At 45.8% G+C, this 25,812-nt stretch overlaps 1 protein-coding gene across 1 annotated transcript in view; it reads right to left on the minus strand.

Moving 5' to 3' along the window:
* Positions 1-25,812, minus strand: part of LOC146871856 (AMP deaminase 2-like) — a gene marked incomplete at its 5' end in the record, with an annotated part of 228,855 nt that overhangs the window by 41,592 nt on the left and 161,451 nt on the right. The window lies entirely within an intron of this gene.

The raw sequence follows: 25,812 nt of genomic DNA on the forward strand, positions 1-25,812 counted from the left end.
TCCGTGACTAGCCCATGGAACCTCTCCCACTGTGAACGAGACAAAGCATTCGCTATGTCATTGTCCACACCTGGCATATGTCTGGCTTGAAACATAATGTCATGTTTCAGACAGCTAAGGACAAACACTCTCATTAACTTAAGTACCTGTACATCCCTTGCGGATTGCCTCTTCACCACCTGTACCACTGACATGTTATCCACCTTAAAAATCACTTTCTTGTGCGCCTACTCCCGACTCCAAACTGTCGCAGCCACGACGAGTGGAAAGAGCTCCAGAAAAGCAATACTCCTCCCCCGTTCTTCCATTGTCGCGGCCACTCTTCTGCGCACCACCTCCCCTCCCAGAAGAGCCAAAAACCATGAGCCCCCGTCGCATCTGAGTTTATGGTGACCTCCCATTTCCACTCCTTTGGTGTTGCCATGGGAATGCCATTAAAATCCTCCAAAAATGTTCACCACATCCGCAAATCAGCCTTTGTCCCTGCGGACAGATGCATGTGATGATGCGGTAATGTCAAGCCCGCCAGAGACCTCCCCAAACGCCTATAAAACGTCTGGCGTGTTCTGACTACCCTACATGGCGAAGTTCAAATGTCCAAGCAGCACCTGCACCTCCCTGACCATCACCTTTTTCCTAGCCAGGATGTCGGCCTTCAAAATCAACATGTGTACCTTTTTTTCACATGGGAGGTGTGCCTTCATTGCCTCAGAATCCAGTTCAATGCCAAGAAATGACAACACCGTGCTGGGACCGTGTGTCTTCTCTGGTGCCAGGGGCACACCTAATTGGCCCATGAGCTCTTGAAAACTTGCCAGAAGAAGCTGTTAGTCCATTGAACCAGGCTGGCCCACTTGGAAGAAATCATCCAGGTAGTGTGTCACTGTCTCTTTGCCCATGTGCCGAGTGAAAACCCATTGCAAAAATGAACTGAAGCGTTCAAACAATACACAGGCTATCGAGCATCCAATTGGCAGTGCCTTGTCCACAAATAAAAGCCCTTCAAACTGGATCCCTAGCAGCTGGAAATCGTCAGGGTGTATTAAGCGAAAAGCGGACTTAATGTCACATTTTGCCATCAAGGCTCTTCTCTCAACCGACGCCACTAGCTCCCTGGCTACATCCACGGATGAATACGACACTGATGTCAAATCATCTGCTATAAAGTCGTTCACCGACAAACCCTCCGGCCTGGAGAGGAGTTGTATCAGCCAGAATTGCCCTGGCTACTTTTTAGGCACGATCCCTATGGGTGAAATGATCAAATCTGGGATGGGAGGAGACGAAAATGGACCCTCCATGCGCACTTCGGCGACTTCTTTGAAAAGTTTATCCCGCACCACCCCTCAGCGTGTCTTAGCTGATTTCAAGTTCTCGGCCCACCTGGCAGTGCGAGGACCCTCATCCAATTTGAAAACCCTCCCTGAAACACTCTCAACAATTCCCCATCCTCCGTGAGGGGGTAGGCCGCCAAAAATGTTTCCAAGCATGTCAGCTTAATGGGCATATGAGCCTTTGCCCATATTCCCTTGGGCTCCTCTGCCACCCTTATTTCCAGCATTCTGGTGAGGACCCTGATTAAACTGCTGTCCCTGTCCACTGAAACCCGGCCTGTGGCATTGCACCAATGGGTGCTTGCCCGAGCACTTTGAGCGTTCGTGCCTGAACTTGAAATATTCACTGGCACATGTACCCTTGTTGAAGTCCCAACTAGCCCCTTGGACATTTCCTATGTTCTTTGCTGTGTATCCCCCCCCCACCCCCTGGGTGGGGCGGCTCTGAAAGGGGCGGTAAACCAGAGGAAGGCAGCTGGCCGTATAAGTCGTTTTACCAAATTTCACATCCCCCATTGTCTGCTGATATAGGCCCGTATCTATCTTCCCCCACTTTGCCTCCGTGTCCCAAGCCATTCTAGCCCTGAATTCCTCATCATAATGCGATCAAGCGTATCCCCGGTATGTCAATTCCGCCCGCCTGATCACGTCCATGTATTTGAACAGAGCCACAGATCTGTCCGGGTACTTCTCGCAGTAGACACTGGCAAATATCAGAAAAGCCGCCGACCAATTCTCAATGGTCATGGGAACCCGGGGCCTCCTGGCCAGTTCTAATTCTTCCTCCTTCGACACTTCCTTGGCCCTCAACTCTCTATGCAGCAGCTTCAACATGTCCACATATTCCCCTTTACAGATCTTTTCTTTAGTGGACAACATCAGATGCGTGCCCAGCGGCTTGATTACTCTCATATATGGGAGTTTGACCTCATGGCTCTATTTTGTCCCGTCTGCCTGTGCCCCCTGGTCCCCCTTGTCCTCCGTAGCTACCGCCTGTGTGGACCCATCCGCCTGTTTGCCCTGCCCACTATCGGTTACCTTTGACTTATTTTTGACCCCGGGTTCTCCGGTTACCTTCGGACCAACCCCCGCATCCCTGATGTGCTGCCCCTTGCGCAAGCGCACCACTCCATTCTCCCCCCCTCGGGCATCTGTCCCCCGTAAGATTGTCCCCGTTTTGTGCCTTGCCCCATCTCCCTCTTCCACGTCCTTACCTGGCGTCAAGGTCGGCGTCCTCACTGGATCCCGCCGCCTAACCAGCTGTGCAGGAGGTGGCACCACGCCGTGAGTCCCGGCACGCCGGTCTTCCCAATCCATCTGCAAAAATACTAGGCACAGCATTACTCGCATCCCCCATGCCACCCAAATGCTCCCCCTCGTCTTCTATAATTTCCCCCTCCTCCACACTGTCTTCGTCATAGTCCAACTGCAACTGTTCCCCAAACCCTGCCTTCAGGCGGCCCGAGAGCCTTTCTCGCCCCCCCTCCTTCCCCTCCTGCACTCTCGTGCACACCGGCAGCCCCCACCGCCTGTCCCGCTGGTAAAACTCCCCCGCCTTGAAAACGAGAGGGGGACGCTTAGCAGCGCCCCGCCCCCCCTTTACCTGCGTTCTCCCACGTGGGGCCTCTCAGCGTGTGCCGCCGCCCACATTCACCGGTTGCTTCTGCCCCCATTTCCTTGTTCACAGCGGCGAGCACGCCAGCACTGCCGCGGCCCCCCTCTCAGATGCCTGTTGTGGGGGCCGTGCAGCGGTGTCCGACCTCATGAGGTCCATGCGGCCTGCCTCCACAAGCAGCCGCATGGCCTCCAACACCCTCGGGTCCTCCAGCATTCCGCAAGACATCGTACCGCAAAAGGAGAAACCACACGATTCCCCTATCCCCAACACCCAACGCACAGGAAAACTGAGAAAACTCCCCAGAAACTTTCCACAGAAAACTTTCCACCCACCCAGCTGCCCAAAACCGGCCGCCGTGTCACCTTACTAGAATGGTGACACGGCATCCTAAAATGGCTGGTTTTGAGGAAACCCACCCAAGTGTAGCCCAGAGAGCCCAATTGGGCTCAGGGCTGCACCATTGCCCAAAATTCCCAGGGGGGCAAGCCTCCCGATGGTTGTCTGCCCCCCAAAGCCCTATTATGCCATGTAAGTTAAAGAAATGAAACCAGAGCCCGATAGGGACCCATTTCAACATTTTTAATTACTACTGGAGGGACCTGGCCCACTTAATGCCCTGTGGGTGCTCACTCATCTCACATGAGAGTCCAGGAAGTGGACGTCAGAGTGGAGACGAGGGCAGCAGCTTGTCCTGTGTGGAGAGCCACAGTGAGTGGAGCGAAGGAAGCGACAAGTCGTGCTGGAACAAGGTGCTGGGGACAGTGGTGTTTTGATGGCAGTTGGATGGCACTTTACATGGAGACAATGTTCCCTACCATCACGGGGATGTGTGTGCTCAGGGTTTTAAGTGGGATGAAAAAAGTGAGGGGGGACTCTGAAAGAGGCAGGCCCATATAAATTAGGGTGCGGTTTAAACAAAAACACTAATATTCGCTAGGGTGCCACCCTACCCACACATTTGCTTAGAATCACAACTGCAACTGACATATGTGACTATTGCTCTGTGCGCTTTGCAGAGAGCCCAAAGACTGGATGACCACACATTCTGAACACCTTTTTGCCGGACAGGCACTGAGAGAAGCTCGTACTGCCTCAGGGCCGGCTCTAGGGCGATGCGACCGGTGCCATCGCACCGGGTGCTGGCTGTCTGGGGGAGCCGTGTTTGCAAGTTTAGTATGTTTTTCAAGCACCTGTTGCAGCGTTTCTTTCCTCCAGCAATTGCCAGGCCTCACAAAAATGTCAAGATAACTGGTGTGATTTTCTTCCTGGAGAGAGATCAGCGTTTTGTATAGTTGAGGTTTTGACTTATGTGAAGTTAGTGCAGAGGGTTAATATGCCTGCTGCAAAGAAGTGTACCAAGTAGATTACAGAGTGCATATAATGTAAACAGATCAGCAGATTACTGCTTTAAGAGAAATCCTTTTGTCACTTGCAATTTATAACTTAAAGTCCTAATATTCAACAGTGAGCTATCAGCTTTCATCATAGAACTGCATACACACTGCAAAGTATACATTAGAACATTGATTAATGTTGCATAAAGCGTTAATTTGGCTAGAAATCAATTCTTATTATTAAAGAAAACTCCCAACTATGCTGTTTCTTTTTCGACTCTGAATTTGTGCTTCTTCACCCCAAGCACTCTTAAACTACTGCCTACCAGTATGGATGACATGTGGCTCCTACACTTTTAGTCCTTTGGCTTATGTAATATTTCCTATACACTGATTTACACACATATGATTTATTGTCTCTGTGTAATGCGTTTGTGATGCAAAGTGCTCTGACACCCTACACTGGTATGAGTGGCGCTATATAACTAATTCAATGCATCTGAGAGGGTGTGGTTATGGAGACTTGGTCACTGTTAAAGGGTGCTAGTGAGAGGATCTGTGGCGGAGGTGGTCATTGAGGGGGGCGCCAACAAACACTGTCACACAGGGCGCCACCAGCGCTAAAGCCGGCCCTATACTGCCTTCAGCCACAACTCAGCTATGCTCCATTTTAAACACCCGGATGCCACTCATTTCAAATTAAACATGACACAAGAGGAATATGCTACCTGAAAAAAATTCGTAACAAAACATCCAGGAAAATGCAAACACTCATAGGGAATGCAATATTAAGTAAAGCATCTGAAATATAAGCAGGAACGACTTGTGTTACCTTAAAGTTTTTTACACTCATTGTTCAGAACCCGATCAGTGTTTTTGCATGAAAAGTTAAGGACATGAAAACAGGGTCTGAAAGGTACCCGTTACAAATACCTATCGGTTCGGGGACCAGAAGGGACCCGGCCCACTTAAAGCTCTGTGTGTGCTTCAAATTCTTGTGCCTCCTGGCAGTATCGTTCAAGTGAAGAGCAACTTTACGCTGTGATCTAATACCTGAGCCATTCAGATCAGCAGCACCGAGTAGCAGCTTCGGGATGAGGGGAAGGGTGCAGCTAACTCCCCCTGATAGAATGTGCAGCCCTGGGTGCGTGGAGCATCAGTGAGCACCCCAAGGGGGCGCCACAGTGAGCTCACTGCAGCCTGTGACGTTGAAATACTTTTGAGCAGCACCCTTTAAAATGTGAGCCAGCTCATAATATACACCTCAGTAGTCTAAATATTCAAACAAGACTCATGTATATGTTCAAAGTACCATTAGTTATGATGGCTGCACTGTGTGTGTAAGCAGCAGTTCCAATGAAGTATACTATTTCTGTGGCGCTCTCGTTTTCACGTATCGTGCATCTTGCGTTCAATATTTTGCACCAAAAGTTCCTATTGGAGCAAACTCGGCTTGCTGCTTTCTCTTTAGAAATGTCCATACAGCTGATAACTTTTAGGAAAATATGTTATAACGCTTTGCAGTAAGTTCGTTGTCACCCAACGTCCTATTCAGAGCCTTAACCGAGTCCAAACACTGGGGGAGAATGGCCCAATCCATTCTCCTGGCAAATGTGGATCTTGTATCGATCTTGCCCTACCACAGGGGAAACTAGTCATGGTTCCTCTTTCCAGTTCCCTCCCCGTGCCCCCTCACAGACCTAAGCTCCATATCTTGATCGCCTGCTTCTGAACATACTAAAATGAGTGTTCCGTTCAAACATTTGGGTCCAGTTTGGATTTGCCATAGTGCTTTTTCTGTACGATGTCCTCAATCATGATTGTTAAAATGAAATACAATAGATTGTCCTCAATGGCTACAAGGAGCCACCAACGTCTCATTGATTTAATTCCCTTGAGCATACTTCCAATCTCAAATAAGGTTTCTCCTCAACTTCAGTCAGGACTCAGAGAATCGAAGGGTGCTCGAGTGTCCATATTTACATCCAGGGTCAATGGCAGGCCCTTCTTGCAGATGCCCCACACTTTTCAAGATTGTCTGTGTCAGTCCAATCCATCTCTGAGTCCTGACCCATCTCTCTCTCTCTCTCTCTCTCTCTCTCCCCAGACTACCACTTCTTCAAGTTCATATGCAGATTTGTTATGTTATAAGGTTTATTCACTGAAAAAACCATAGGTTTCAGGGGTGTAATAGTTAGCTGGACTTTTTCACTTGTACAAAACCATTGAAATTCCCCCGTTATAGTTAGTTCAGCTAACTATAACTCGCGCGCCCGCAATGCACTGCTGATGACGTCACATATTACATCACTCATGACATGGTCAGTGATATCACTCATGACATCACTGATGACATCATCCAGTGAATGTGTGTTTTTCTGAAAATTAAATATGTTTTATATATGTATATCTCAAGGTCGATGGAAGAATAAATGGGTATATAAGTGTCTAAATGGATGATTTGTTTTTGAAAAATTGATTGTGTAACTGACTGATTAAGTGTATCATAGTGAATACATGGCTTAGTGTGTAATGTTTAAATATGTAAATATCTGTATCAGTCTCTCACTTTGTGTATAAGTGGCTGCATGGGTTGGTGAGTAGCTACATGGGTGTCTATATAGGTTATTAGTTGGTTTTTTGAGTATCAGTCTGAGTGTCTGCATGGTTTGGTGGGGGGTATTACGTAGTGCATAGGTGCATGAATGAGTGACTCACCGTTTGTATGTGTTGAATACAGCATGTGTGCAGGACTGTATGGGCGGATGAGTGTGTGTATGGGTGTGTTAGTGAGTGAATGACTGTCTCAATAGTGTCTTTATGAGTAACTACATAGGTTTTAAACTAGTATATGTGACTATTGGTGTATATATGTGAGTATATGTGAGAGTGAGAGATTGAAAGAGTTCCTGTATGAATAAGTATGTGTTTCTATAAGTGATTGTTTAAAAGACTAAGTATGTGTAAGTTTCCGTAGAAGTAAGTGTGGTGGTGTGTGTATAACTGTATATGCAAGTAAATGTATGTTTGATTCTTTATTAGCATGAGTGACTATGTGTGTGAGTAACTCTATGGATGAGTGGCATTGTGTAACAGGATGTATAGGTGTATGAGTACATATGATGAGCGAGTACATGTATGAGTGACTGTATAGGACTGTTGGTGAATGAGTGGATGTGTATGTGGATCTTAGAATTACTGAAGAGGTTGTTCTAACTGGTATTGGTATGTCCATTGTTTTGAAAATTTTAGTCTATTTTTGAATGTCTGTATCAAAGGTTATATTAGGGTGAGAGGAGGTCTGCCACTCTATCACAAGGATGATGTCATCAGTGATGTCATCAGTGATATCATTTGAGATGTCATCAGTGATGTCATGAGTGATGTCACTGACCATGTCATGAGTGATGTAATATGTGACGTCATCAGCAGTGCATTGCGGGCGCGCGAGTTATAGTTAGCTGAACTAACTATAACGGGGGAATTTCAATGGTTTTGTACAAGTGAAAAGTCCAGCTAACTATAACACCCCTGAAACCTATGGTTTTTTCTGTGAATTTCTGAGGTTTTTTAAATGCTAATTTCTAACTATGCCTACAGAGATAGGACATGTGAAGAAAGAAGAAAAAATGCACAGAAAGAAACAAAAGAAGTGCAGAAAGAAGCAACAGAAGTCCTCAAATACGAAGATAAGTGCAGGAAGAAGGATAACGTGCAGAAAGAACAAAAAGAAGAGCAGAAAGAAGCCTTGTTGCAAAATCCTGTAACCTCAACTTTTTCAGACGGATACTGGTGGTAACTGAGTCTGACTAACCAGTCCTAGAGCCAGTGCTATGTCAAAAGACACTTAGAATACAGTGAAAACACCTACATACACTAGGGAACATTATGCGTTGGGGTCCCCCTGTGATTAGCATGACCTCCTCTGTAAGCCCCTAGTATATAATAGGGCATGGGGATTAAAACTACCTCTTAAAACAGGCCACAGGGGTTTTTGCACACGTTAACTCAGGCCCCGTCCCCTCCCTTCACCACTGTGTAAACACGCCCTGTGTCCATTTTTAGTTGGCAGATTAAGTTCATTTGGATCCTGAGGGTCCCTAGGGTCCAACTAGCCCACTAGGTACCTCCAGTAAGTGCCACAGAGCTGCGTTGCAGAGAGGTGTAAAAAGTGGCACAGCCTGGACCACCTCCTTGCAATGCAGCTCAGTGGCGCCTACTGGAAGCACTTGGTGGGCTTGTTAGCCCCCAGGGGCCCTCAGTATTGAAGGGAAATTATATCCCCAATTTAAAACGTGCCATAGTGCGTGTTTGCACACGTCACCTCAGGCCCCGTCCCCTCCCTTCACCACTGTGTAAACGTGCCCTGTGGCTGTTCTAAGTTGAGAGATTAAGTTCCCTTGAATCCTAAGGGTCCCTAGGGTCAAACTAGACCACTAGGTACCTCCAGTAAGCGCCACAGAGCTGCGTTGCAGAGAGGTGTAAAAAGGGGCTTGGCCTCAGAACACCTGTCTGCAGCGCAGCTCCCTGGCGCATACTAGAGATGCCTGTTGGGGGCGCGTTTGCAGAGTGCTGCACGGAGGGGGCATGGCCTCCGGCACGATGCCAGTCTTTTATTTATTTTAATTTTTTAAGAAGGGGGGCTGTGTGGTTCCCCTTCTTATTCTAATTTATTGGCCCTGATGACCCCGTCCCCCAGGGACTGACTCCTAATTATAGTTTTTTGACCCCAATCCCCAGGGCCGGCCACTGTTTTTTATTATTTTTAAAAAATATATATTTATAGACACACCTAGGACATGCTAGACAAACCGTACGTACATATCACCACGACGATTTGCGGGATATTCATTAAAAGGCGACTATGCATGCAATGAATCCACGTGGAATGTATTTACATCACTAGTGAAGCTCTGACATGTCTAATGCCCTACCGTGCCTAATCCCGGTAGACACCCTTGTCGTTTATTTATACAAACATGGGTAGCTATTGACGGGCACATTTAATACACATGAACACCAAGCCATTCAAAGGGGATTCGACAAAAATTCGACCAAAACTATGCAAGAAACCTCCCTCACGGTTAATAAAACACACATCCACTGCCGGATGTGTAATACTTTTTATTTTACTCTCTGGAAAGAGGACGAACATCACTGGAGAGTCACAGCGCGCTCCTGACAGAGCTCAATGCTGTGTTACACCCACCATTGCCTGCCGAGTGCCACACACCTCTGTGTTGTATTCCACTAGCTAGTGCATATGCTATGACACTCTCTAGCCCATGTGCACTGTAACACCACCCCGTGAATATGTCATGCCACACTTGTCTTCGCACGGGTTATATTGCCCCATCTAACGTGCCTTCCTCGATGCCTATGTTATAACGCACAGTGCTATGCCATACATATTACAATCTGGGATCCATATCTTTGTCACAGTGCATATGCAACGTTACACTCCCCAGCACATATTTTATATTACAACTTTAGAGACTAGTTAGGTTACACAACACTGCCCTGTGCATATTACACTCCAAGGCGCATATCGCATAGCACGCGCTAGTGCCTGTGCTATCTTGCGCTCTCCAATGAATCTGTCATTGCGCACAATGTATTGCATATTATATTTCACGCCCGGTTCATCTTATATCACACTTTTTGGTGCATAGTTTATACCATATACTATATCTAGTTTTCATTTTCAATCGTGCTCTCAGGACTATGTTCTATATAACACTGTGTTCACCTACCCTTTTCATGGGCATTACATTTTGCGATAGGGGGTGGAGGGTCAGGGGGTGTTTCTGCCAAGTGAGCCCGGAGTCACAGTCACAAACGTCCTCTTCTTCCTGAATAAAAGTGAGATTATGCTGCATACTTGTTCATATTTTAAGTAGTTCGCACAGACACAACGTTTTAAAAACAATAAAGTTCCTAATACCCGCCTTCTCTGAACAGTTAGCTTGCTGCCCCATCCCCCTCCTCCCTATCCTCTGTTGTCTGAATCCATGGACTAGCCTCCTCCCTCCTGCCATGCATGGTCTGATGTGCTGCCACTGCCCTCCATTTAGCATGATGTACCAGTCCACTCCTCCTGCCCTCCATTGCCCAATTCTATGCCCCATCATTGACCTCCTGCTTAAACTCTGTGCTTAGCTTGCTGCCCCTATTCTCCTTACCCCTGCCCTCCGATGTCTTTGTGCATGCCCCTGCTCCATCCTTTTTGCCCACCATGTCCCATGGACCTGCCACTCCTATCTACTCTGAGTGTTCTGTTGAGCTGCCACTCCCCTCCCACCTGCCTAGCATTGTCAGATGACTGTAACCTGTCCCTGCCACCTCCACCCTGCCTGTCCACATGCCATGCCCCTATCCTCTTCCTCCTGTCCTACATGGTCCATTGTACTGCCACACCCTTCTGCCCTCCCTGGTCTGTTGTGCTGCAACTGCTCCTCCTGCCTGCCCCGTGTGGTCTGTTGTGAGGTCCCTTCCCCTGAACTTTCTTGTCTGTGCACAGGTCCTGACCCTCCCTTCTATCCTCCATCGTCCTTTGTGCATGCCCCTGCACCCTCCTTCTTGCCCATCATAGCCATTGTGCTGCCACTAACCCTTCCACTTGCCATGCATGGTCTTCTGTGCTGCCATGGCCCCTCCCACCTTCCCTGTGTGGTCAGTTAGCTGCCCCTGACCCCCTCCCACCTTCCCTCCATGGCCTGTGTGTATGCCATCACAGTCTCACTGTTGCTCTTCATGGTGTGTCTTGCTTCTAGTGCCCATCCTGCCTGACCTCCATGGCTATCTTGCTGCTCCTGCCCTGCCCCCTTGCCCCCAGCCCTCTGTTTACATGTGCAGACCCCTACTCCCTCCCTCCTGGCTTGTCTGTTCCATTGTAATGCCCCATATCTGTCCCTCCTGCCCTTTATGGTCTGTTATGCTGCAGCTTTCTCTCCTGTCTGTCCATTATGGTCAGCTAGCTACCATTGCCTCTTGCCCCTCTGTTCTCTGTTGTCCATGTGCATGGTCCTGTCCCCTCCCTCTTGCTTTCTATGGATTGTTGTGCTGCACTCCCGTCCTGCATGCCCTGTGCGGTGTATTGTGCTGCTGCAAACCCTGATGCCTGCCCTGCAGGGTCAGTTTGGTGCACCTCTCCATGTCCCTCCTGTCCTCTGTTACCCAAGTCCATGTCCCTACCGCATTTCCTTCCATGATCCAATGTACCATACTTGCGAACATTTTGAACTTGGTAAGAGGGAGATTTTGAAAAAAAACTGGGGTATTGATTTTCCCCTTTGAGTTACATTGAAAAAGAGGATATTGTAGACAGGAGACAGATCAAATAAAGCCCATTTGAGCTTAAAAACATTGGATGTTTCCTGGCTGAATCGGGTCTGTTGGCATGTATGGTTGTACTACCATTGCCTCTTCCTTCTGCCCACAATGGTCTATTACATTGCCACAGCCTTGAAGGAGGGTAGATTTTGTATCACAGGGGGCCCCTGGCCCGTTCTGTCCACACCTGAAGTATGAGACCATTATCCTGAGACATCCTTACCACTCAGCCAGCATAAAACCCCTGTGTAGGCCCTTCTGTTCAATATGTAGGCCTCTTTGTTAAATTGACCATAGCTCTGCAATTTTAGTGTATAGCAGTCTGAAGGCAGGTCTGCAAGGCCTTCTGCTCCAAACTAGTAGCCCCCACCCTACCCGAGTGCTCCGTGCTCGGTATCAAAGTTCAACATCCCACTGAAGCTGTCGACATACAGTAGGCTGCATCCTGGACTGGTACTTGCTTCCTGGGCAGGTTTCCCGCTTTTAAGGAAGTGGCAACTGCAGAGCGTCAAGTTAGGAGAACTGAGGAGATTTTATACATGAATATATTGAATTCCCGTACAATACCCATTATTTTCTGCTTGCTCTATGGAACTTGCGATTGGCCGAGAGACTGACCTTTTCACCCAGTCCATTGTCAGCATTAAGTGGGTAAATGACGAAATGTCTGGTAAAATCTGCAGACGAAGCTTTTGGGTAGCATACGTAGGTAGATGTAGCGTGCAAAGGAGCCCACAAAATGATATAAAAAGGGAGCACCCACAGATATCGACGGACTACCTCGCCGTCTGTATGTAGGTAGGTTAACAGGCTGTGCAGGTTTTCCCCAAGAGCTGGGAGCTCTTGTCTTCCTTTGCTTAAAATGTATTGCTCTGCTTTGCTTGAAGTATCTTATTCTATTTTACCTATATGAAATGTCATGTTATGTTTAACCATTGTTCTCTTTACTTTTGCATTTAAAAGATTTTGTATTGTAATTGCAGGAATGCTTGCTCTAAGAGTAAACGCGAGTGTTCCTAGGTAACATTTTCCTTGGTGTAACTTGTTTCTCATGATGCATTTATAGATGTGTTTTCTCTCTCTCTCTGTCAGTACATTAATTGAGATACAGAGAATATCATGACAGCTGTATGATTATCTGGATTCTGTATTTTGTACTTTATGTCTCTATTCTGCGGTTTCTTTGAAGTTGCATCTTCTCATTAAACTGCCATTGTATTCTGCCTCCAATTCCATGTCTCATATGTCTGTTTTCTTCATTTTTGGGCAAGCGTTCCTAGGCACCCCGGCTCAAATTAAGGTGCCCCTTTTGTCCCTGACTCACTCTCCTGCTCAGTTCTGTGGTGGCTCCCGGGGCTCTGGGGACCGCCCCTAGCTTCCTTGACCCGTAATAGATCTTCCCTCCAACAGCCTCTCTTGCAAGTTCTGTATTGTTGGTTTGTTGCCCCTGCCCCCCTTTCCACTGCCCTCCATAGTCTGTTGTGCTTCCACGGCCCTTCCTGCCTGCTCAGTGTGGTTAAATTGTTGCCTCTGCACCCTCCTACCTGCCTTCAATTTTCAGAGTCCGTGCCCCTGGCCTCTGCCTCTCAACAGTTTCCTAATGAACAACTAGATTGCTAACATTCTATATTTATTACAAAAGTGTGGAACGCCTGACATCATCTTGATGTAATCAAAACTGTAATACCTAGAGCATTTCCTTTAGAAATTACATATATGAGAGGGTCTTATTGGCATCAAAATTATGGTTAGTGCTCTAAAAGACTAAAATAAGGACATATTTTCTGAGTTTTCAAATAGCGACAAAGCACTTTTAAATTATTTGTTATCTTTATGTTTTTTTATCCAGTTGACCACTTGATTAAATGTTGCACTTAGGGGAGAGGATGTGGTGTTACTTCCAGAACTGCAGACTTTGCAAGTGGGGAACCAGGTTGAAGTTTCTGCTTCAGCTCGACATTCTGTGATTCTGGTCAAATCACAGAGTCTCCCCATGTCTACAACCAAAATGAATTTGTTCTTGTGTGATGTAACCAATGCTCATGTAAAGCACTCCAATACCTGACAAGTCTGCACTATATAACACTGCAAAAACACAAACTAATAAGTGTTTTGCACACTTCTGTCATTGGGCTATATTTGGGCTACATCTGGGTGATTTTGGGCTACATTTGGGCTCTTTTGTCTCCGGTGGCCATCTTGGGAGATTTATTTGTTATGAAGTTTCCTAATTTCCTCATGTACTGCAGTCTCCTCAGTAGGAAATGCTTTCAGTTTTTTACTTTGATTCCATCATGAAGGTATTCAGATATGTCACACATTTGCCATAAATTCTGAATTTTAGCACTCTAGTTGCTCATTAGATCACTGTAGTAAAACTACTGTTCACCATGGAAGTCTGCTCCTGGTATTAAAAGTGCATGTTTCAGTCTGCATGTCAGAATTTTTTAATGAAATAGAAGAGGATTTGAGAAGTCACTCAAAATGTGCCCTCATTTTCTTTCTTCAGCATTAATCATAATTTCTATGGCAAAATGAACCCCCTCATTGTGTTCCTTTTTAAATTAAATGTTTTAAGTGTTACCAGTTTATTCCAATCAATATGGCTTCAGGTGTGCCATACTTTTGTCATAATGAAGACAGTAAGCGCTCTAGTTGTTTTTAAGAACATTCTGGGACATTCTGTCATTGGGCTATACTTGGGCTACATCTGGGTGATATTTGGGCTACATTTGGGCTCTTTTGTCTCTGGTGGCCATCTTGGGAGACTTATTTGTTATGAAGTTTCATAATTTCCTCATTTACTGCAGTCTCCTCAGTAGGAAATACTTTCAGTTTTTTACTTTGATTCCATCAAGAAGGCATTCAGATGTGTCACACATTTGCCAAAAATTCAGAATGTTAGCACTCTTTTTGCTCATTAGATCACTGTAGTAAAGCTACTGCTCACCAGGGAAAACTGCTGCTGGTATTGAAAGTGCATGTTTCAGTCTGCATGTCAGAATTTTTTAATGAAATAGAAGAGGATTTGAGAAGTCACTCAAAATGTGCCCTAATTTTTCTTTCTGCAGCACTAATCATACTTTTTATGGAAAAATGAACCCCATCATTTTGTTCCTTTTTAAATTAAATGTTTTAAGAGTTACCACTTTAATCCAAGCAAGATGGCTTCAGGTGTGCCATACGTTTATCATAAGTAGGACTGTTAGCGCTCTAGTAGTTCTTTGGAACACTTTAGGAAGCTGCAGTAGAACACAAAGGAATCAACTGACAGTCTCTGCCCTTGTTGGATGTACATGTTTTACTGAGAATGTCAGACTTCATTCTCACATGACTGAGAAAGAAAATGTGAATTTACAGAAAATAAGCTCTCAGTTTAGCTTATAGATCACCTTCCAAACCTCTGTGGTAAAAGCATGAGAAAATATTTTTCTCTCAATCATGATATCCCAGCAGAAGGCTTTTTCACATGGTGAAATCACCTTAGAACATACCACAATTCCTAAAATGAGTATGGTACCATCAACAAATGATTTATAATGTAACTAAAGTCTTAAAACCTTCTATTAACTGCAGTGCTTTTTAATGAGGTGCTATCATGTATATTGGTCCCAAGATGGCTGCCAACACTTCTTGGATGAAGTGCTGACAGCCAATCAGATCTCAGAATGAGGTGTGGTTAGGCTCCACCCACATATATATATGCTTTTAAATGCTATTTTCTCAGGAAATACTGAACAGATTTACACCAGACCTGCAAAAGGCACTTCCTTGACCTTATGGCTACCTCTCTGCCAAACTTCAAGTAATTCTGTTCAGCCGTTCGGGCTGTAGCTGTGTCTAAATGTCCTATGGAAAAATGCATGGGGAAAACGTGCTTTGGGACCCCCCTTTAACAGCCCCTGCTTGACGAATCACCCCGAGACTTTCAGGGTAGGAGCTGAACGGAGCGCCCCATTAGTTTTGAAAATTTCGCGAGGATTCGTCAACCGGCGCCAAAGTTATTCAAAATAGAATTTTGAGATTTCCTATGGAAACTGGGTCCTAACTATAACTACCTACTGGCGACCGCCAGTAGATTATATATATATATATATATATATATATATATATATATATATATATATATATATATATATATATATATATATATATATATATATATATATATATATATATGTTACCTACTGGCGGTCACCAGTAGGTAGTTATAGTTAGGACCCAGTTTCCATAGGAAGAGCATTTTTTGTTTTGCTTATAACTTTGGCGTTGTTTGATGAATCTTCATGAAATATTCCTAACTAATTCTTTGTTCATATCAGCTCAAGGCTACAGGTCGAACGGGTGAACGGAATTACCCCAAATTTGGCAGGGAGAAGGGTCTATGACTAGAAAGCACATTTTTGCTTTTTTGGTGTAAATCCGTTCAGTAGTTTTTGAGAAATATCGAATTCTACAGATATCGATATTTGGGAATTCTGCCATCTGATTGGCAGAGGCGTTACGAGCATGAGCTTGCTGCTTATTGATTGTGAGCGCTGCGAGCGGTTGCAACTAGGACGTGTTGGCTGCCATTTTGTGATTCCGTTGAAGCGAGTAAGGGGAAAAAAGGGCAAAAAGAGTAGGAAAGAGGATGGTAGGAGTGCTGTGAGGTCTGTGGGGTGGCTAGGGTGTGCTATACAGGGAGTGTGAAGCGATGTATTCACCCCTACCGGTGTGAAAGTGCTGTTTTGCCCAGAGTGAGATGGTGCTGGGTTGAGGTGCCGGTACACTCGGGGATGAAACCGTGAGCGGATTGCTGTAAACTGATGTGCTCTGGGCGCTGTAGCATACTGGCCACTGTAGCATAGCTGTGCAAGTGGTGTTAGTATGGGTTTAGACTATAGCGGGAGTGGGAAGCAAACTACTCACCCCTACCGGTCTGAAGACTCGAATGGAGTGTTTTAGCAAGCAGGAATAAAGAAATAGTCGTGAAGAATATATTGCAGAATTTTGCAATGCCACAGAAGACAAATGGTGAAATCAGGTGTGTTTAAGAAAGTGGCTGTGTGGGATAAAGCGATGGAGTCTGCAAGTTATAAAAAAAGTGTCTTTATGTAAGTGCCATAAATGGAACCACTGGTGCAAGAGCTAAGTCATCCAGCTGAGGCAAACTCCAAACGCTTCTGCTGTATTCAAACCTAAGTTCCTGCATCAGTCAATTCCACATCATATGTTACAGTTCCATGTGACATAAACAATACATATTAGACATGAATGACTGTAAATTGTAGAATGAAAATAGAGGTAGGATACGATTACCACACTGTGCCAACCAGTTCCTAAACAATGCCATGTTTTTTTATCTTGATCGCCAGTTCGTGAGCAGAGGCTGAGGATGAGCTAATTTGTGTGAAAGGGCTTTGTGGATAAGAGGCAGGCAGAGAGACGTGTGTACAAAGAATAGATATAGTTTCAAAATAGATGTCGGGTTTAGGCTAATTTAGCAAGTAAATAGCGTATTTGCATAGGCCATACATCATCCATCCCTGGTTAGTGTGGAGAGGTAAGGGCCAATAATGAAAACAGAGTTCAAATGCCTAAGCATACTTGGAAAGTTATTATATGAAAATAGTTCAATTGAAGTGTATTAAAAAATTTAATAGGAAAAAGTCAAAATTTGGAAAGAATCAATCCAAGAATAAAGTGAATTTCTTACAAGTCTTGGAGATTGCAGTCCGGAAGTTCTTCAGCGGCTTGAGATGCGTGATGTTCCAAGAGGCGATTGTTGCCATCATGTGAGAAAAGCGAAGCGATCCAATTCATATCCTCGAAGGGACAGTAATGTTCCTCGAATGTTGAAGCGGCAATTTGAATTGGCAGGCAATCTGCGATGTTGTTAAAGGTCGCACGTTACAGGAGATCTTTTGCGGCTTTGCAGAAATCCCATTCCGCCAGGATACGTTTTGCGTTGCATCCGCCATTGCTCCACTGCCCGAACAATCAAGTTCATGGTTTTCAAGATACTCCATTACCTGCTGGATATCAGGAGCGTTTGCTGGGATGTTGGCAAGGCATAGATCCATTCGCCAGTCGATTGGGCAAGTTTTGCAATAAAACGATGGTTGCACGCAGATTGTATATGTGTAAATAAATGTCATGTTGTAGCTGGCTCCGATAATAGATAGAGGCAGGCAGCAGAAAAGTTATTCAATTTTTTCACGGTATTGATGTAGCTTCGCGTAGAGGCGTATTCTGTCGGACATGCTTGTTACCACAGGGAACGTAGCCATTTTTAACAAGCTAAAATAGTATTAGGATGGCCGCAAACAGAGCGAGAATTATGGGCACTGTTGCTGTTATTCCAGAGATGATCGAATGAATGAAGTCTGGTATTACACTAAAAACAGTTTGAAAGCCTGTGAGAAGGCCGGAGGAGACCATGTTAAAAACGTGTGCCAGACTTTAAATGTCAGATGTGTTGAAAATTGTGTAACAATTCACAAAGTGTAATGGGAGGTTTGTATTTAAAAGGGAGTGTATTTTACTTGAAGTTCGTGCTATCTGCAGTCGATAAATTACTTTTGGAGAAGTGAGGGACACTTCTGTTTGAAACAAAAGCGCTTTCAGTTTGCTCCGTTTAATAAAATCTGTTTTCAAAGTAGGTATTGAAGGCCAAGTTGAACTTTGGGAGTTACTTTGTGTGGGTGGGAATAGAGATTGCCAGAGGAAGTTATCCGGTTTGAAACTGTAAGGACATACGGTATGCCAGCTCAAATTCCGTAGCAGTCCATGTTATTAAGAAGCAGATAACTGCCGTTAGAAAGCTGTGTGAATGTTGGTCTGATTGTGGGAGTTGGCATGCTTTTAAGAAAGCACGTAAGATTGGGGGCTGTAAGCTTAGAAGCGTTGTGCAGTTGGACATTCTTGCATAGTAATGAATGACTGTCATTGTGGTCGCACTTTTCACCTGTGAGAAAAACTTCTGTATCCTCTTTAAGACAGCGATATGTAAATGGGAGAAACCACTGATCGTAAATAAACGCGCTACCTTATATAATCACATACAACATGACAAACAACATGTACACCTAGCAGACACAACGACACTACGTACTGTGGGAACCGTGGCTAGCCATGTACACAAACCAAACATGGCATGGCACCTCTGCCACACAATGCAGAATGCGGGGAGAGATGGGAGCAAAGTATGTGCGAAGGTGGCAAGTGATTCTCGATTATAAAAAGCATACAATGCAAAGTGTTGAGGGGATGTGCCGGAGAGACTTGAGTATGCAGAGGACAGACATTTACATGTCAGCATACACTGATGGTCTATTGAGTGAAGTCGACAGTGGATGCAACCATGATAGTACAGGCAGTAGGGAAGATTACGAAAACATAGCGCGTATGTGCCCCCTCCCCCCCCAAAATCTTTAGCGTAGTGGGCTGGCTCCGCGTATGGATAAAAGGCAAGTGTTTCTGGGTGTGGTTCTCTTCCGGAATGGCGAACATGTCTGTCAGGTCTGCGCAGCTTACACCGCCACGAGGCTGACGCCATGAGCGAGGGTGGCTGTGGGAATAATGCTCTCAGCCTGCTGCTACCCAGAAACCGTCATGGCCGCTGCGACGCACAAATGCCCCACAGTTCACTTTCGACACCGTCGTATGTGAAAGAAGGCCCACCATGTGCTGGCGGAAGCTTTTGGGCAGAGGTCTGCGAGCTGGGAAGGCTCCTGAGATCAACGCTGGCTACCGCGACACAGGCAGACAGCGCCCAGCCTGAGGCCCAGCCCCATAAGTGCTCTGTATACTACTAACACAGTAGTCAAAGAGGTACCAACAGTGGAACGGTGTCTTGATCCCACAATGGATGATGTTAGAACTACATCTGAGAGTGGAGATGAAGGTACTCCTTTCGACCAGCTGTAACCAACTCTAGGTCCCAACAGTGGAACCGTGTCTTGATCCCACAATGGACGATGTTAGAACTACATCTGAGAGTGGAGATGAAGGTACTCGCTTCGACCAGGTGTAAGCAACTCTAGGTCCCAACAGTGGAACGGTGTCTTGATCCCACAATGGACGATGTCCGATATTAGATGCGGTTTGTGAATTTTCACAGAAGTCCCTGCTGCACATGGTTATTGTGCTTGGTTGACACCAGTCGGTGGAGTACACCGTGGTACAGCAGGTCCGAACAGTGGAACGGGGTCTTGATCCGAAAATGGAAGATGTTAGAACTGCATCTGAGAGTGCAGATGAAGGTACTCCCTTCGACCAGGTGTAACCAACTCTAGGTCCCAACAGTGGAACGGTGTCTTGATCCCAGAATGGATGATGTCCGATACTACGTGCTGCTTGGTTTTCACAGAACTCCCTCCGTTGAGGTGCATCAGACTCTGTGCTTCCATAGCTAATTGCTGCACATGATTATTGGGGTTGGGTGACTGCAGTCGGTGGCGTACACCGCGGTACAGCAGGTCCGAACAGTGGAACGGGGTCCTGATCCCACAATGGACGATGTTAGAACTGTATCTGAGAGTGGAGATGAAGGTACTCCCTTTGACCAGGTGCAAGCAACTCTAGGTCACAACAGTGGAACGGTGTCTTGATCCCAAAATGGACGTTGTCCGATATTACTTGCTGCTTGGTTTTGACAGAACTCCCTCCGTTGAGGGGCATCAGACTCTGTGCTTCCGTAGCTAACTGCTGCACATGATAATTGGGCTTGCATGACTGCAGTCGGTGGAGTACACCGTGGTACAGCAGGTGGGAACAGTGAAACGGGGTGTTGATTCTGTGATTGAGGACGTCAGAAGTTAAAGTTTGTGATGATTTCTGTGTACCCACTCCGATCAGGTGCAACCAACTGCGTGCTTCCGAATCCAAAGGCACGTGGCTGTGAGGCGTTAATGACAACTGCCTCTGGCCTACAGTGCGATCAGCAGGGCTCACGATTCAGATGGAGTGGTGATTGTTTAATTACAGAATCCAGGAGGCAATTAACTACAACGTCTATTGAAATATACACAATAGCCTTTTAGTATACTTGCTTGAAGAAGTTTTTTAAGATGACTTATAGGTCTAGTACAATGACCAAATTCTTCTTGGTAGTGGTAAAGAACACTGAATAACAGTGTACACAGTGGACAGCAGAGATCGCAATTCGAATTGTTTTGATTTATTTATTGCAGAGTTGTGTAATTTATGTTGTTGTATTTTGTGAAGAGGATGTGAGAAAAAGTATTCATAGAAGACTGTGCTCACTACTGCCTTCAATTTCCACTGCCAGTGTTCACAATTCAGATCGAGTCGCTATTGTAGATGACGCAGTCCTGTAGGCAAAAGACATTGCTCCAGTGCGCTCTGTCGGCACCACGCATACGCATCATCACAGGGTCCGCACACGGTTTTTGTTGCTTCGCGTACGGCAAACTAGGCAGCTCAAGTCAACGCCACATGGCTGTGGGCCCTTGCTGACCGCTCTCTGGCCTACACTGCAGACAGCAGTGTTTACAATGCAGATCGAGTGGCTATTGCAGATGATGTAGTGTTGTAGGCAACGGACATTGCTCCTAGTATGGCCCGCCTGCGGCACGCATCGGTGGCTGTGCACATGCTAAATGCTTTTGATGTGGCTATCTAAGTGCACTAGACCTGATGGACCCTTTATGATACAATCTTTGTGTATTATTTCAGATCTACTGCCTGTATCTCAGTATACCACAAGTTATGGTTTTTACGATAGGATCTTTTCTGTATTATTTCACATCTAGTGTCCCTACCTTGCTGCAGCACAAACTATTGACCCTTTTATTATTGAATCTCTGTGTGTGATCCAATGATTTCTGTTGTAGTTGATGCTAGCAGCAACCATTCCCTGAGGGCTGCTTTACACTCACCCCACACGCATCCAGCACAGACGTCACTGGACATGTAACCCTGGTAATAAAAAGAAGTCGAGCGCACGTGCACGTACCCACTTCCACTATCGATCTGTTTCCGTGTGTTCATTATGTATGCATGATACTGCCCCTGGGCCGTACCAAATTACATTGTGCTGTGGACAGTGTATGCAACCATGTTACCTCTGGCAGTGGGGAATAGTTCTGTTATGTAGCTTTTAGATGCATGGCTATCACAGGTGGAAGGCTACTTTACAGAGCATGAATATTGATGAAGATGATGGTTTCATGTTGTGTGTACTGTCAGATGTGTACATAGCGAAAAGTTCTCAAAAAAGCTCTGTTAGCAGAAGAGGAGTCTCTCATCAAACGCTGTAGAGAGAATGGCGAAAATGGGTGGGGTCCTCCAACTGTTACAATGGGAAATGTTATGAACCAATCAAATGCTTCTCTTTAAGGTCACATGGCAATCGCGCAGTGAGCGCTCAAGGAGGCCGCACCCGACGCGATTTTGAGAAAATATTGTCATAATATAAGTTTATTATAGTTCGAAATATATAAATGTTTAAAATATTTTAGATTATCGCTTGTTCTCACATACTTTAAACTTATTTAGATATAGTTTTCAGACAAAAAAAATGAGGGAATTGCGTTCCTGGCTCGACACCATACGTCTATGATGTAACACAGGGGCTGACAGCGTGCACTCGTCGCAAACGCAACACGCAGCGGGCATAACCCCATACGTACATGATGTAAGGCGTGGCTTGGTACTGCGTACCCGTCGCATACCAAAGTAGCAGCTGGCGCGACCACATACATATATGATGTTACGCGGGACGCGCTGCCACGAACCCGTCGGATACGAAATGCGCATCCTTTACGAGTTTAGCCATATGGCGGATAGATTGGCGTGCTGATGGAGCTTGGTACACTACTGGTACGGGACTTCAGTTGTCTAAAACAAAAAAACCAATATACATACTTTTTTGAAGATATAAAACATTACATATTTTTCAAATTAAAAACAAAAAAGGTTTATAGAGTTCCAAAATATTTAAAAAAAAAAAGAAAAAATATAGGTTTAATAAAGATTAAAATATGAAATTAACATTTAAAAAACCTATGAAATTCACTGAAAAAACTATAGGTTTTACAGACGTTATAGTTAGGAATTAGCATTTAAAAAACCTTAGAAATTCATGGTAAAAACCATAGGTTTAAGGGACGTTATAGTTAGTTGGACATTTGACTCGTATAAAACCAGAGAAATTCGGCCGTAGGTATATATAAGATTGTTAAGTATAACGCTGCCCGTGCATGCCTTAAGTTGTTTTGCATGACACATAAGATTATCACTTAAATAGACGTCACTGGGGGAGTGATAGAAAACGAACTCACCCTGACGAAAGCCCAGGACCTAAACAGGCCAAGAGTGTAGGGCTGAAACTAGTTGGGGAACTTGAGCTCATAGGACCATTATATCCTACAATCCCGTTCATACTGTTGTTTTAATCTTTCCCATCCACCCCGCTAATAAAGGGAAACCTTGGGAGTGGGTGAGGAATTTTTATCTTAATGTTATTACTCCTAGTAAACATTATTAAAAGCGCTACCTGGAATAATCGAGCCCACCCTGACTTTTAGGCTTCAGGGTGAACCTGATGATAACATCTATTAGAGTGGGTGAGGGTTGTTTAAAACAAAAATGATTTTTTCCTTTTCCCACTTCCTTAGGAATTGGTGTATAGGTGTGGCACATAACACCCTCAAACCTTTTATATAATAAAGGATCTCCCCACCAGCTCATGTTTGGTAGATTTTCTAGCCTTCCTTACCGCTTGTGAGAAGTTGGCCTGGCATATGCTGTCTCCTAGTTATAGGGGACACCTTGCACCAGTCCAATTCGACTCTTATTGATGATAGGTTTAAGACAACCTTTAAAGAAAGCTATCCTAGTGGTAGCTGTGGAGAGCAGCCTTCAGGCTAAGTCTTGAAGGAGTGTTAAGCTTATTGTTTTACCATAGATAACCTCTTGAATGACCAAATGAAAGAGTAGTCCACACAGGTATATATATATAAAATATATGTATTTATTCTAAACAGAATCCCACAAGTCTCTTTATGAGGCTGAGGCAAAGTTACAATTCAAACAAGCATTGATAGTTACAATAAACTAGCACTGGAATCATAGGGCCCCAGGGGGGGACCAAACCATATATTAAAAAAGTGGTATAAGAACCACGACAATTCTACAGACAATGCCTAGGGCATTTAGGATCGCTGGCCCCTTAAGAATCCACCCCAGGTTATGAGGAAGGGGACCCACGGGAGGCGCGTGCAGTGGAAATAGCTGCTATCAGGATCTCTATTAAAGCCTATGGAGAATGTCGCGGTTTGATTTAAACAGATTAAAGTCACTTCTAGCAGGAGTACAAAGTCAAAACTTTAGACTTAAGCTTTTGAAGAGCCCACTACCACGAGAGTACCAAGGTACCACTGTCATCTGCCCCAGGGAAGCCGGGTGCATAGGTCGTTTTCGCTGTCGGGTCGCGGGCTGATTTTCAATGGGAAAATGTTCAAAAGTGCTGCTAGCCAAAAGCGTCGATGATGCCATGAAGATTGAAGTTGTAGATCTTGTCGAGAAGAACCTGAAAGCAGAGGGGACAGAGTCTGAGTCACGGCACAGTGACCAGGGAGCTCAAAGCAAAGAGCCCTTCAATGTCGGGTGCTTCAAGTGGAAAGAGGTGTAGCTTGGATCTGCAGCCACGGGCTCCGGGAGGCTTCAAGGAAGGCCAGCTTCGGGAGGGCTACTGCCCCTCGTCGGATGAGGGTCGCTGCGGTGTTAGTGTCCGGATTGGATCCACTAAGCCTTGGCAACCGCAACCCACGCAAGATGAACAAATCAGCTACTGGTGCAGACCCACGAGGTTTGTGAGAGGTCTCCTGTGGAGAGACTGTAGAGCAGGCCTGGAGCAACCAGGGGAACTCTTAGATGTCGAGATTGTCCTCCACTCGGGCCCACAAGTCGAGAGACAAGGGACCGCGGAAGGCAGCAAAATGGAGTGTGTAAAAGGGAGCCCACGGGCCGCCGGAGGGGGCCAGGGCGCTGATCTTTGGCACAAATGCCGCTTGGTGATTGGCTCAAAAATGGGCCAAAGCACAACTTCCCCACTGGTCAGGGTCGTGTGCTACGCAAGAGGTGGCCAGTGTCCTGGGGTATTGGGAATCTCGGCACCCACGCGGTCCACGGTGCTCAGGTTTGCTGGGCACACTCACTGGCCTCTAGGATGCTTAGGAAACCCACCTCAAGGGTGCTGGAAGTGGACGAAGTTCGTGAGAGCAGCGAAGTTCCAACCGGGTCACTTGCAGTGTTTCAGGTGCCTGCCAAGCAGGGGGATAACTCCTTTATCCCAAGGGAGATTTCTTCAGTCAGCTGGGCAGCAGCTCATCGAAGGTCAAGTCTGTAAAGTCCTAGATAAATCTGAGGCTCTGGGGCCACGTTATTCACCTTTATCCCCAAGATTAGTGGAGTGTCCAGAGAGGTGTCCACCAATGAGAGGTGAGGCGGGAAAGAGTTGCTACACCCTCTCCCCTTTGTGTGTTTCCCGCCTGGGCGATGGGCAGGATGCCCCTGAACCGGTTCCAGGCGGTGTGTGCAGAATGTAGGCTCTGTAGCTGCCTACGTGCAACTCTGAAAGGCATCTTTGGTGCACCCACCCTGTTCCAATCCACATATCCTGTCTGGGGAGATGCTAGCACTTCCCTGCCACAGGAGCCCTATTGTCCAGCTGGCGAGGCTGGGGTTTTCCCCAGCAACAGCCAGCCAGAGTCGTGTCGGTGGCGGGTAGTAGCCATTTTGTACTACATGTGCACTTTTAAGTTGGTGTCCGAATTCTGCAGCTTTTCCCATATTGCCCCTCCTACATGTTTGACACCAAACACGATATGGTTCTGTGTAGCCATTCTCAAGTTATCACGCTATCGCGATAGACTTATAATGCGGTTAAGAGTATATGGTATGGCTACACTACAAACAACCCAGCAATGATTTTACGAGGGTGGCAGAGAGGCCCTACTCAGGTAGGGGTCCCCCCTCACACATACCTCAGCACCCTGCCTTGTAGGATTAGCAAGGCCTGCTACAGGGGTGACCTATGAGAGTATATGTGTTGTAATGGGGTGGGATTATAGGGTACCTATATCCCTGTAAGGGGTGCTAGCACCACCTTACCCAGACTACTGTAGTGGTCTGGTGGTGTCAGTTTGTATGGCTGTCCCAGGGTGGCACAATAAGTGCTGCAGCC

The sequence above is a fragment of the Triturus cristatus genome, chromosome 1_1, assembly GCF_964204655.1.
Source record: "Triturus cristatus chromosome 1_1, aTriCri1.1, whole genome shotgun sequence".
Lineage (NCBI taxonomy): Eukaryota > Metazoa > Chordata > Amphibia > Caudata > Salamandridae > Triturus > Triturus cristatus.